Source organism: Olea europaea, chromosome 3, assembly GCF_002742605.1.
Source record: "Olea europaea var. sylvestris chromosome 3, O_europaea_v1, whole genome shotgun sequence".
In the NCBI taxonomy this organism is placed as follows: Eukaryota; Viridiplantae; Streptophyta; class Magnoliopsida; order Lamiales; family Oleaceae; genus Olea; species Olea europaea.
In genome coordinates, this window is record NC_036239.1 from 15,536,433 (window position 1) to 15,552,305 (window position 15,873).

At 27.3% G+C, this 15,873-nt stretch overlaps 1 protein-coding gene across 1 annotated transcript in view; it reads right to left on the reverse strand.

Annotated features, from left to right (window-relative positions):
* Nucleotides 1-286, reverse strand: part of LOC111387208 (protein transport protein Sec61 subunit beta-like) — a 2,036-nt gene extending 1,750 nt beyond the window's left edge. Inside the window, exon 1 of the mRNA XM_023011760.1 lies at nucleotides 254-286. The gene's annotated coding sequence lies outside the window, so the exon portion shown is untranslated. The remainder of the gene's footprint in view (nucleotides 1-253) is intronic.
* Between the last annotated feature and the right edge of the window lie 15,587 nt (nucleotides 287-15,873).

The window sequence follows — 15,873 nt, forward strand, 5'->3', positions numbered from 1 at the left end:
GGGGGGGGTTTAAAAACGTTCAGACCTCAAATATCAGATCTAATAATTCAGATTAGACGAGTCTTTCTGAAAACAATCACATATATTTAAATAAATAAAAACTAAAAAAGCAGTTTCAAAATCACCCGATCCTGATTTTTTCCGGTTTTAATTACATTTAATTACGAATAATGAACGATTTACATAGATGAATAAAAACAGAGAAATGAATATGCAGCTGAAATTCAAACGAAAGAGATAAAAAATTATGTACCTTATTTTACAGAATTGAAGGAAAAAAAAATTAATTAGGTTCTATCTCCAGGACTTTGAATTGAGACGACTTTCAGAAATTTATTTTATAAGGAGTAGAACACATAGCCTTTACCAATCATTTTGTGCCATGTAAGCCGGGAACCAATATTTTGACAGACAATTCAAGTCCATCAATTTATGAAAGGATTAAAGATAAAGATGTTTGTATCGAGTGAGTGTACCAAACCGTTTACACTCCTCTCACAAGCATGCGGCCCCTATGTGTAATTTAATAATCTGAACCGAGGTCTCATCCAAATAATGTGAGTAGTAGATAAATAGTTAGATAAATAATTATGTACGTATAGTACTGTCTAATTATGATAGTTGCACATAAAAAATGACACATAAAATATTATATAAAATAATATGAATGAAAAACATTGGATGAAAAATTGATTGTATTTTAAACTTATAAATAATAAAGTAACATATTGCATTATATAACCTATTATTTAAAGTTTGATGTACATATAATAAAATCCATTATGAAAACAATAATGCTATTTTACATTTAAAAGTTATTATGTCGGATGACACTCCTCACATTAGTGGGGTTGCAATTATTTCATTAGCTGAAGGCCCCATCCCGTCATGTCCTCCCAATGTGAGAGGTGTCAACCGGAATGTACACATAACATAGTTATTACGAAAATTCCCCCTTATTTCCCAAATAGAGTTAGTGAACAAAAAATTAAAATCAATTTCTTTATCTTGTATCCCTATATTTTATTAAGTTTTATTTTGGTAAAATTTAATAAATGTTGTAAATAGTAAGTTATTATTAAATGACAATTATTCCTCTACAACTCTAGTAATTATTATCATTATATCTCCAATTCCTTCCCATAAATATAGGATTTTGATTCTCAATAAAATTTACACAAATCTATTGATTATTTTCTCTTTTCACAACACGTTATTACCATGATCATCTCAAAATAAAAGTAAATTAGTTAGAAGTTACTCAAATGGCAAACATCTCAAAACTTGAGTTTGTTGCACTAGATATATCTAACAAAAATTATTTGTTATGGGTCCTCGATATTGATGTTCATTTTGTCTTAAAGGGTTTGAGAGAGACAATAAAGAAATAATATCAAGAATCCATGCAAGAACATGCAAAAGCACTTATCTTCCATCATCATCATCTTCATAATGAATTGAAAATTTGAATACCCAACTGTGAAAGATCAATATGTTATTTAGAAAATTTTGATTGAAAGATATGATTATCAGAAAATTATAGTCTTCCCCAAAATCCCTTATGAATGAATGTAACTTCACGTACAAGATTTTAAAACTATTAGTAAGTTCAATTATGAAATGTACAGGATACGTTCAAAATTAACTTTGATAGGAAAAAAATAACTAATGAAGATATGTTGGAAAAAACTTTTTTTACTTTTCATGCCTCAAAAGTTCTCCTGTAATTCTAATATTGTAAGTGTGATTTTAAAAACTACTCAAAAATCATATCTTGCTTACTTGTAGCAGAACAAAATAATCAATAGTTGATGAAAAATATGGGTTACGTCCAATACCATTGTTTGAAGCAAATACAATATCAAGATAAGGACGTGAACGTAGATGTGAACACGGACGTGAGAGAAATCATTGATGAAATAATCAACAAAACTATCAGAAATAAAGCAACAATTTGAAAAGGTACAAAGCAAATGAAAATAATATATCCAAAAAAGAACATGAAGAAAGTTGGTTTAGATGTGGTATGAAAGGGCATTAAGAACGAACTTGTCGTACGACAAAATATCTTGTAGATCTCTACCAAAAATCAATCAAGAAAACAATAAAAGTGGAAACAAATTTTATTAACTATGATGATCAAATTGGTGTGTGACTCACTTGTACGTCTCTATTTTTGTTGTTGATCCAAATGACAATGTTGATCATTTGACCGTCGGCGTGCTTGATAATATTTATTAGTTTATTATTCAGTATTTTAGTAGTTTATTTAGATTTAAAAGTTAGTCGAAGTATGTTTTTCTTATTTCCTTAAAGTTTGAGACATTATTTCTAATTGATTAAAATATTGCTTAACTTTTTTTTATTATAAAACCAGTTTTTCAAAGTATTTATTTAGTCATGTTTATAAATTCATAATGAATTGTCAAAACACCTGTTTGGTTGATAGTTCAACTATGTACAATATTTTTAAAGAAAATAAATTTTTTGACTTAACATTAGCTAAAACTAATGATAATATAATACCAAGTGTATCGAATATCACTGAAAGTCCCGGAAGAGTTTATATTATTTTATTAAATAATACAAAATTATATATTGACGATACATTTTTTTCTAGCAAATTCAGAAAAAAATTGCTTAGTTTTAAATATATCTATTGAAATGGATATCACCTTAAGACAATGCAAGAAAATAATATTTAATGTTTTTTAATAACTTCTTTTACTTTTGGCCAAAAACAGATAGAAGAAAAATTTCATGTATTTTCATCTGGCATGTATTATACATTTATAAAAATTATTGAATCAAATATTATCACGAACCCGAAGTTTGTTGATCTGAAAAGTGTTATACTTCAGCACAATCAACCTAGACACTCAAGGGATATAATGATGCACTGAATAATTAACAAGTCACATGATTATCCATTTGTTGCTTGCTCACAAGACAAGTTAATCATTAGACCTTCGATTATAAAGGTCAATATTCAACTTCCAACTTTCTTGGAAAGAGTTCATAGAGATATATGTTGACCAATGCATTCATCCTGTGGACCATTTCGTTATTTTATGATATTAATAAATTCTTCTACTATGTGGTCCCATGTCTACTTACTTTCCATTAATATTATAGCTTTTGTTAAACTACTTGCTCATATTATAAAATTACAAGCTCAATTTTCTGATTACTCAATCATGAGAATTCATCTTGATAATGCTGACAAATTTTGATCACAAGCATTCGATAATTACTATATATCAATTGAAATTATTATTCAACATTTAGTTGTACATGTCTATACACAAATTGATTTAGTGGAAGTGCTTATTAAACGTCTATAATTTATTACTAGACCATTACTTGTGAAAACGTTAAATGCTACATCATTGGTTCGTATAAGACTAATTACCTATTATTAATATTCATCTTTGTAATTTGCATTTGGTTATGAACTTAATATTTCTCACATATGGATTTTTTGTTGTACTATCCAAGCCTCTATTTCACCCTCACAACCTACTAAAATGGGTCTCCAATGAATATTGAGATTTATGTTAGTTTTGATTCACCGTCTATTATTAAGTATTTTGAATCTTTAACGGGCGATCTATTTACTGTACGGTTTTTAGATTGTCATTTTGGTGCCAACTTTGGGAGGATAAAACTATATCCTAAAAATAAGGTAAAATTTCTTGAAATAACATAACTCTAATTCACTTTAATTCTTGCAGTAATCAATGTAGACAATAGGTTGAAAAAAATCATTTATATGCAAGAGTTGCAAATTAATTACCTGATATATTTGTTGACACAAGAAAAGATATAGAGTCATATATTCTAAAAAAAATTGATGTCCATGTAGGACAATCTATTGTAGCTAATAAATCTAAAGTACGCCAAAAGTGTGGTTGACTAGTTGGTTTAAAAGATTATGTACCTGAAAAAAGAAAATTACAAGAGTAAAATCAATCAAAAATTTCAAAAAAAGTAATATTAGAAAAGATTGATTTATCAAATATTGAAAATATGATTCCCGAATAACTGCAAGTGTTTGAAAATAATGATATTTCAATAAATTATTTGTTATTTCATAAATTATGAAAACGAAATAATATTATAATAGATAATATTTTTATTTTTAATGTGGCTATCAGTTGAAATCGCAAGTGCACGAGTCGTAACAAGTAATAAAGTGAATGAGTAAGAGTATCGTCCCAAGAGAAATGAAAAATTACAAATAAGTAGCAAAATTTATTAAATGATGATCTATTTGACAATTCGAATGTAAATGAATTATTTAACTAGAAAGGTTAAACTAACAAGAATTGAACAAGCAAGTTAAAATTAAGAAATAAGATTCTAGATTTTTTGATTCACCATAACTAATCATATGCGAATATCTAAATTGAATTAATTGTAAGTGTTCCTTATCGTTGATAATCGAGTCTCTTTAATTTATTCGTTAATCTTTCTCAAGCATTAAAGAAATATCTTAACAGGAGAATTTTCTACATCTCTGTGAAAATTATAAACCTATCAACATTCATTAAGAACAAAGATAAACCCATAAAGATTACACAAGTCCATAGATATCTCTATGCTACAGAATCCCCGTGGTATCTTAAACATAGGTTGAAACAATTATTACTTCTCTGTCTCAAATTGAATTCCAACTAATGTAAACGGTGATTAGTTATTCACAAACATTAAGTCCAGAATCAGATAGTCAACAATTGAACAAATACCAATTAATTCAAGTAAATAAGGGTTCACATTATCATAATTAGGCTACATCACAAACTCTGAAAGATAGAAATTAGTTCATGCTAAAATTGAAGAAAAACTTAATAAAAGAGTTTAACATAAACATCAAGAAGTTGAAAGAGATTGGAAGAAGGAAAAAACTCAATAAATCTGGTCTGTAAACGTTTGATGTAGCTTCCTCCTCTTGATAGCCTAAAAAGAAGAGAAAGAATCGATCTCCCTTGCTTTCTAGCCTCCTTCGTCGAAAAGCCCCCTTTTTCTCCCCCCATAAACTCCTTATCCTTGCTTTCTTTCAAGCCATCTTCACAAGGAAAGAAGAAATCAATCCCAAATTTGCCTGTCAATTCGGCATATTTTCAGCCTTGGATTGTGGGCCATTTTTCACTTGGAAAACGTGGGAATTTCAAAATCTCTATTTCAGGGGAAATTGTAGCACGTTAAATTAGCTTTCCAAAGTCTCTTGAATCAGCTTAATATTGGGCTGTGTCAAGCCCACTTGAATTGAGTCCTCTCTTGTTGGCCTTGAGCTTTGTTATTTTTAGACTTCATTTCTAAATTAAAATTGCAAACACCACAATTAGGATTGACCATCATTCAACTAATCATTATTAATCCCAAATATACTTATATATTAGCAAATAATCATAAGCAATCAGCATTAAAAATGCAATCCTATGCACTCTATTAGTGGCTCTTGATATTATGTAAAATGAATATCCTAAACTACAGTCTATTAAAGGTTGTCAACATAGAAATTATTGACCAAAATGGGAAGAAGTTAGACACGTAAAATTGAATTCCTTAAATAAACGAAAAGCATTTGGACATGTAGATCGAACACTTGAAAATATAATCCATATAGGATACAAATAAGTATTTTGTATAGAAGAGAAATGAAAATAATAAATTTATGAGATACAAAACCCGACTTATAGTTCAAGATTGTTCACAAAAACTTGGAATTAATTACAAGGAAACACATTTTCTCGTAATGGACACTGTTTTGTTTCAAATTGTTTATAGTTTGATTGTATCACAAAGGTTCCGACGTGGGTCTTGTAGATGTAGTAACTACTCATTTGTATGGTTCACTTGATAGTGACATATATATAAAAGTCCATGAAAAATTTAAAGTTCCAGGAATAAATTATACATGTTTGAGAACTACATTCTCAATTAAATTGTAATGATTATTATATGAATTGAAATAATCTGGATGCATGTGGTATAATCACCTTAGCAAATATTTGTTGAAGGAAGGTTATAAAAATGACAATGTCTGTCCATGCATTTTAATAAAGAAAACAAATATTGAATTTTCAATTGTAGCAGTTTATGTTGATAATTTAAATTTAATTGGAACTATTAGAGCTCAACAAAACTGTAAATTATTTGAAAAAAAAAATTTAGATAAAAGATTTTGCAAAAATAAAACGATATATTATTCGAAAATATGCTATTTTGAAATAACATTATTTTTAATTATTACTTCTTCAAGAGCAATATATCAATATTCTTATGAAATATTGAAAATTATAATTCATTCTCTTCAAGAGCGATAAATTAATAATATTTTTTTAATAGTAATAATATAGAAAATTAGTTTCATTTTAAAAATTACAACCTGATATCGAGTTGTTTAATTTGTGTTTTTTCAAGAACACAATGAAATATATATTATTCTGGATGTCTACTATTTAGAGAGCACATTATATTTTATTATTGTTTCTTCAAGAACAATAAATTAATATTCTTCTAGAATATTGAAAATTATAATATTATGATCTTCATGGGCAATAACATATTATTATTTAGAATAATAAAGTATGTAAAGATTTACTCTTCCAGGGTAAAAACATAATTAATGTTAGATCGTATTTATTTTGCTTCTTTGGTGTAAATAAAATTTAACTAAAATATTAATATATAAATACATATGTAGAAAAATGGACACATAAAGAAAATGGGTACTTTAATTCGTGATTTTACATAAAAATTGATCAATATTCTTCTAGAATATTGAATAATATCATGCTCTTCTGGAGAAATTAGTACTCTTTTTAGAATATTAATTATAACGTCGTGCTACTTTAAGAGCAACAAAATATTTGTAATAGACAAATCTACAAGCAACAATCTTTTGGAATATTAGAATCGTAGTGTTATATTCTTCAAAAGCAAGTAAAATTTAACTAAAACATTAATATTAGTGTGCTACTTTAGGAACAACAATGTTTTATAATATACAGATATAAGAGTACTAAATTCATGAAGTATACTCATATCAAAAAGAACAATTATCCGGAAATTAATTGAATGATAAACAAGAAGCAAAAAAAATTGATTACAGTGATTGGACATACATAATTAAGATTGCTTATTCTACTATATGATGATTGGATATGTACAATTTGGTGATTGAATTTCAAAAATTTGGACACAAAATATTGGCAAAAACCAATTTGTTATGCGACAATGAAAATTAATTGGACAGAAATCAATCCATGAAAATTAATTGGACAGAAATCAATCCATGAAAATTAATTATACGTGTAAGCTACAATAAAAAAAAATAACATGTATGATTTGAGATTGATTATAGACTAACTTTAAGCTAATTTGCTATTAATTTTAGAGAATCATGTTGATAAAGTGTTATAAATTAGAGAGAAAAATAGAAGATAATATGGATCAATATAGTTGTATGTATTATTAAAAACCAATGCCCTATATTTATAAGATAAAAAATGAGAGCTACAATTGGAGCAAAATAGATCTTCTGTACTAAATTAGATTTCTCTATGTATCATGATAATACTAAATAATCATTAATAATTATCTCAATATTTTACCCAAAAAAAAAAAACTTTTTTTTTTTCAATATTTGTATATTGAATTCCAGCCGAAGTATATTTCTTAAAAGCTGTCAAGATATTGCAGCGTTATCTCATTACATTTGAAAATGATATAAGTTAAATTAAAAAGGATATGTCCCTTATTCAATGGAACTCACGTAAATAACATGAGAAGTCAAAGTCGCAATAGACCTTTACAATCCATTGTACATAAAAAAGTAATGCTATTTATGTCAATTAGCCTCCAATATTGCACTCGGGCGAGAGAGATTGAGTTGGGCAAGTTAGGCCAGGGACACTTGGAGCAAAATCATATTGGAAATTTCTTTTTCAGTTTTTCATGAAAAATAAAAAATAAAAAAATTACTTAGGCGCATTGTAAAGTCTCAAATTTTCGTCATGTTTTTATGTTTAATTATACGATCAAGACAATTCAAATTAACTTGAATATAATTTTAATAAAATTTGCATTTAAAACATAATTAACCTTGGATTGTTAAATTCGATTCTAACAATCATCTTAGGCTTGTTTTTTGAACCCGCCGTTTAAGAAATTTTCAATAAAAAATCATTATGAATTTTATTTGAATACTTCCAAATGGTATCAAGAACCTAGCCCGACGAGTGGAAAACCAAAATGAAGAATAAGCCTGAAGAAGTTACACTAAAGTGTCAATTAAATAATCAAATTACATATATGACATGTGACATTTTAAATAAAATTTGACATGCTATGTGACTTTCTAATGTAGAAAATCTAACACAATAGAAATTAATAATAGGAACTAATATTTTTAATCACAGTGAGTTTAGGCAACTATTTTTATAAATAAAAGTCAAACTACAAGGTGCATGATCTTTTAATCAAAAGATGATATAACATGTCTCTAGACTCTTAATCACATCCAACGTACATAAAAAATAAAGTAAAAAGTAAGATTTCAATATCAGTTTAAAAGGTTCTTTTAAGAACATTATAAACTAAATACATAATATTCTTTGTAAAATGATAAAAGTAAAATTTATATTAATTTAAATTACATAGTGTCTTGTCTTTTAATTGAAAAGTGACGTGTCAATTTCTAATACACACATCAATTCCATTTAACAAAACAAAATGAAACGAAAACGAAAACGAAAACGAAAACGAAAACGAAAACAATAGTAAGTGATATAAATTAGAGAGAGAAAAAAAAAGAGAAATCAATAAACTCGTGTCTTTTACTAAGAATCAAAACTCCATATTTACATAGAAGAATTAGAGTTAGAAGGGATATAAGTCATAATGACTAGGGTTGCAGAGATATAAAGTTATTCATAAATACTACTATATTTGCCTTAAATGACTATTTACATAATAACTATCTTATTATTGAAATATTATTCGACAAAACTTGATGGGAAAAATATGCCAATAAATGAAAAAAAAAAGAGTAAAAATAAATTGGAGTAATAAACTACTTCTTCGTTAAAGCATTGTCAAGAAAATTCAGTGGGACAAAATTTAATCGAAGGAAAAAAAAGTACGACCATTCCCCCGATTTCAATTCTTGTATTCTTGTAACAAGCAATCCATATCTTGGATGTCAATATCTTCAATACTGACATCTTGTACGTAATTGTCTTCAAATAACCTAGAGGAACAAAACTTGATGATTTCTTTGATATGATTCGATAAATAGCTCTTGTTGACCTCTTCAGGAATCTCATATATATCAGAGTATTCTTTTTTGGATAAATAACTTGTACGTTATGGACAAGAATAAATAGCTCTTGTTGACCTCTTTAGGAATCTCATATATATCAGAGTATTATTTTAAGGGTAAATATCTTTTATGTTATCAATAATAATAAATAGCTCTTGTTGACTCTCATATATATCATAGTATTATTTTAAGGGTAAATATCTTGTATGTTATGGACACTCATTACACAAAGAATATGCCTTATTAAAACCGTATTACAAAAAACACTATAGAAAAAACCATAATGAAGGAAAAAGAGTACATTAAATTGCCTCAATAAAAATATTGATAGGAAAATTTAATGGGACAAAACCTTATTCAAGGAAAAAGAGTACAATGCATATTTACTCTCCCTCATGATAATATCACTTGAATTGTGTACTTCAGGGATATTTAATGTTTCAAAGTAATTTTAATAGTTATGCCAAATGAGTTGAATATATTCAAAGTTCTATTATGCATATCAAATTCCACGCATTGTCTGACTAATAAAATAGAAATTTCTGATTACATTCATTATATAATAATTTATCTATTTATACAAGTCCTCGCGAAAATTCATTATGCAAAGAGTTGTATATTTCGTATTATGACTTTACTTTTTTCATTTTCATTTCGCATAAGTATACACCTTTAAGTATTCAAATTGTAGATCTAGAAATTTTATATTTCTCTAATGAGTTTAATTTTACTAGGGTCACATCCAGAAATTTCATATTTCTATAGTAAATTCAATTTGCTAGGATTACATTCATTTATTTGGTCAATTATTTCTTCGATCGATATACTTTGACGATTTTATTTCAATTCCTTGCTATTCATACATGATGTAGTACATCATGTATAAAAGTGTCCTCGATAACTTTTTCTCTTTCGATTCTATTTCTTTTGTATAATGATATAATTTATTGAGATATATCAAATTTCAATATATTAGGTACCTGAACCTTTTCGGGGTTTTATAATTTATTACGTCTAAATACTTATCAATAGTGTATGCCTCCTTATTGGAGTCATCTTTGCTAATTAGTCCATTTTCATTTGGAGATTTTTGTATTCGAATCGAATATCATTACACTTCAGATGTGTCATAGATATATAAACTATAATGCTAACAAATTGTCCTCCTAAAACATCAATTCTGTTGTAGCATTTAAAACTAACGCATCAGATATTGTTGATCTATTTGGTTAGTAAATGCATCTAAATAAATTATCTTTTAAACTTTTGGTTCTAATTATCTTTCGTGAAGATTTATATAATGAAGCATTTGTACATTATCTTTGTTTTCTTAATTTTCCCTTTAATGCTGAAAAAATTGTCAAATCAAATTGGTAATCAGCAAATAGCTTTAGGAAATATCACATGTTAGGGCGTGAGATATTATATATGGATTCAAACTACACATTTATTTCTTAATATTTTTTTACTTTCTATCTTAGTACATTGTGGTGAATCAATTTTTCATACATTGCACTATCAAAATAATTAAATGAAAGAATTAGGGTTTAAGCACAAATCATTATAATAAAGAGAACTATGATGTTGACATGATGCATAATACCATTGATTAAATAGATATGAGAAGTACTTTGTTTTCAAATAAATTAATTGGAGCATTTATTAAACAATGGTATTAAATCATTTATCAACATCTCAACGAATACTTATTAAAATATTGAAATTTATGCCCACTAGCATTAATAAGATACAGTCTTGATTATATAATTTAAAAATTATGTTTATAATTTTAAATTTGAATTGTAATTTTGCAAACTTCAGGTTACGAACACCGTGCAATCATTTAGAATATATATCAAAACTTTTATATACAAATAATATTTATATGGTCAACGTAATGGGTGACGAGGCCCCATTAATCACTCTAATTAATTTTCAGAATGATAGAGAATTTAGTCCCTATTTTTGCAAATGATGTTTAATGATCAATTATCAATAAAGAGAACAAATAATATATAAGAATTTATTAGATTGAAGAATCCAATTTTTCGTTAAATGTTTTAATTCTCAATTTTGTATAATTATTAATATAGTGATGGTCAAACTGATAGAACCAAACAATAATATATTTAGCCCTTGGTTGAGCCCCCTTTTTTTATTATTATTATTTTTTTATCAAAATGCATTCTTAAACAGTAATTTGATCCTTTCAACCACACATTTTTCAATAAAATAATATTACACGCAAACTAAAAATTCTTTCTTATTTTTTAACAATACATTCTCCATCTTAACATTATTGAAAAATGTATTTTTTGAAAAAATTAGACTAAAACACCCCTTAGTAATTGAACTTTTGGTTCAATACAATGTTTGTCATTTGAATAACTATTCAATCAAACAAAAGACGTAATTAATTTTCAAAAATATGATTAACCATGATATAATTATATAAAAATCAATGTCCATATGACATGAATTGTATGTTTTTCTTCATGATTAAAAAATTTATTTGAAATAACAAATTTTTTTCGAAACATGTGCTATTTCAGGAGCACGTTGTATTTATTATTACTTCTTCTTCTGAAATATTGGAATCATAATGTCATGCTCTTCATGAGCGATAACATATTATTAGTTAAAATAATAAATTATATAAGATTTCCTCTTTAGGAGTAAATACATAATTTTTAATTATGCTTTTCGAGAGCAATAAAATATAACTAGAATATCAATATATAAATATGTATATAGAAGAATGGATGCATAAAAAATAGAATAATTTAATTTATATTTTTACCTAGAAATCAATTAACATTCTTCTGAAATATTACTATATACTTGGTAATGACATATTCTTCATAAGCAAATAATTCTTTTTGGAACATTTATATAAGGTGGATTGTGCTCCTTTAGGAGCAACATTTCAACATTCTTCAGAAGTATTACTCTATACTTGGTAATGACATGTTATTTAGGAGCATATAATTCTTTTTGAAACATTTATTTAAGGTGGATTGTGCTTCTTTAGGAGCAACATTTTAATATTCTTCTGTAATATTAAAAATTATGATTCATCTCTTCAGAAAACAATTAATATAACTCTGAAATATTGATTAAGGTTATTTTCTTTCAAAAATAACATTCAATATTCTTCTAGAATATTGATGAAAATTATATCTTTTGAAGAATATTATTTAATATTTTTTTGGAATATTACTGTAGATGATTTGGTTTCATTATTGATTAACCAAATAGATGCATAAACAGTGTCATCGTTGAATTTGCATAAAATTCATGCAAATAGGATATACAACTAGGATATGAATGCACATATACATTCAAAATATCGTGATTCATAGTACAATAAAATAATCTTAATTGATTAGTACATGCATAAATAAAATAATCATTATAAATACAGTAAAATAAACACTGGAACGACTATACATAAATCATCTACCTATGTGTTTGCTTAATTCTATGAACTAATATAGAAATATTAATTGGATGCATGAATCAATAAAAAAAAATCACATGTCACCAAATTAATTTTGGTACATACGACAGATGATTATACTTATAAAAATCATTACCTTTTAAATAATTTACTTTAATTTTTAAGAGTTTGTACTGATAACGTGTTATAAACTAGAGTAAACAAAAGAGAAAAACTAATACACTTGTGTTTTTTTTATTAAGAATCGAAATCCTACATTTATAGGGAAGAAATAGGACTACAAGGGATACAAAAATCATAATGATGGAGGCTTTAAGGGCATAAAAATTATTCAAAAATACTATTATATTTACAAAAGTAAAAGCATATTAACTTAAGAAGTAATAAGCACACTATAAGCTTAGCCAAAATGTTCCATTAGGGAAAACGATCAAATTACACACGTACAATCTTTTAACTAAAATAGACACAACACAACTTTTCAAATCCAACTAAAAATTGTTTAGTCATTTTAAAATTTTTATATTTGCTATACTGTTCAACTTGCTCATATAATAGATAAAGACCTTGATTTTATCCATATATGCAAAAATACGAACATATATACATTATTATCAAATTGAAACAGCCATATTAGACAATGCATGACTTTTTAATTAAAAAGTGATTATATTTCACTTTTAAATGGACAATCTGGGATTTGAATATCGGTTTACACTTAAGAAAAAATATTCTATTACAAAAATTAAAATCACGTAGTGCGTGACATTCAAATTAAAAAGTGGCTGAGCATGTTATTTTCTAATCTACTACCTTAATTCATATCCAAGTATAAAATGATACATCAATGTATGATCATCCTCAATATTTTATCGCATCCTAAAGAAAAATGAAGTAAAATTTAAATATCACGCAACTGCTTTAGCATTTCTCTAAGTGGTACATATAGCTAAATGAAATATAAGGAACACCATTAGGAGAGGAGTTTGAATTACAAAATAATTTTTCTTGCACTTTAAATAATAGTTGTTTTATGAGACAGGAAGCCGTGGAGTAAATTCTTTGTAAGAATCCTAAAGAACTTACATCGCTTATTGAACAAATCACTGACTAAAAAGATACTAGACCCTATATAAAGATCTGGAAGAAAAAAGCCATAATTAATGAAAAGTTGTGCTTGCACATCAAATGAAGAAAACCATATCAGCGGAGAAAAAATAGAAGCAACATAAGAAGAAGAGGCTGAAAAATGTACCAATGAAAATTGTGTTATAGTATTGTCAATTGTCATTGTTTTAATCGAGTGGATGTTATATTTAACATTACCTTTCTTCATTTTAAAAAGTGTTACAACATGTCACTTTTTAATGCAAAAACTTTAATTCATATTTATATTTACGTTTTACAAACATCTAGCATATATCTCTCTAATTGATTCATGATTGAATTTTCATATGTATTAACATCTCTTCACAGTTGAAATAAGTGGGAAAGAACCTAGGAGTAGTGCTCTGTTTAAAGATTTAAATGTTAGGATGAAGAATCCTATGATGCATTAAAGATTTTCTTCCTTTAGTATCTTTTATTTAGGCCCACTGACTTTTATATTCTTAGTCTTATTAGACGCATGTACAAATATGATTTTTTATAAGAGGCCACATGAGAACCAGTTTCATAATAGGCCAAACCTTCCTTATTTTTTGTAGGATTTGTATCCTAATACGTTGTTAAACCTTTTAGACCCACTAGAAAAAGTATGAAGTTGTACATTGAATTTATCAAGTTCACTCATTAGTCTTGACTTTATTCTATAAGGTCTCCTTCTCAACCTTTAGCTACATCACACTACAAGTTGACTCCTCAAGTTTAGTTAAAAGTCTTTATTTCTCCAACTCAAGAACATGTAGCTTTTTAAAGACAAACCAATTTAGTCTCTTCAGTACTTTAAGACTCCTCAAAAAACTTATCAGAAGCCTCTTGGAGATCTTCTTCACATGTGAGGAGTCTGCCTACTCTAAGTTCTCAATCTTATCATATATTCTCCTTCTTACTTTTCACATTCCACAATGGAAGTAAATTCCATTAGTTCCAATTACCGTGTTTCTCCAACTCAAGAACATGTAGCTTTTTAAAGACAAACCAATTTAGTCTCTTCAGTACTTTAAGACTCCTCAAAAAACTTATCATAAGCCTCTTGGAGATCTTCTTCACATGTGAGGAGTCTGCCTACTCCAAGTTCTCAATCTTATCATATATTCTCCTTCTTACTTTTCACATTCCACAATGGAAGTAAATTCCATTAGTTCCAATTACCGTGGAAGTCTCACTTTGATTTCCTAAACTTATTGTCAATGAGAGTGAAATTAATTGCCTTCCATAGAGTCTTTTTATAACTTGGACACTCAACTCTAATGTATCCAACCTTGTGAGACTCATGACACCTAACATTCCGAGATTTCTTTTTGATATTCCTAGTTTATTCTTCCCTCTTCTATCTTTCTTGTATTTACTAGGGTAAATAGGGTTACCTTTGAACTTCTCAAAAGGTTTCTTATTGGTCATAAAGAACTTCATGAACTTCTTAGCAAAATATCTCACCTCCTCGTCTACTAGTGTCTCATCACCAAACTTATGAAAAGTTTATTTCTTGATAGTGTTGAGGGCTATAGACTTCTTTTTCTTAGACCGAGGTAACATAATCTTATAGGTTTGGAGAGAACCCACAAGTTTTTCTATTTTAACTTGATTTGGGTCTTGGTTTTCTTCAATAGCTGTAACCTTCTGTCTAACCCTCCCATGTAGAGAACTTAGAACCTTTTTAACTATTATAATCTATGGAATTTGCTTATCTAGGTTGAAGCTCAGTTAACTATATCTTTCAATTTGACATAAAATTCATCATATGATTCATTATGCTTCATTCCAATCTCCTCAACCTAGTGATCAACATTTTGCAGTTTAAGGTTCTTCATAGTGTTAGTTCCTTCATGTGTGATTTCAAGAATATCCCAAGCTTCTTTGGAAGTATCACACATGGACGCATGCTTGAACTCCTTTGATGAGATAGCCATAAAAATGGCATGCA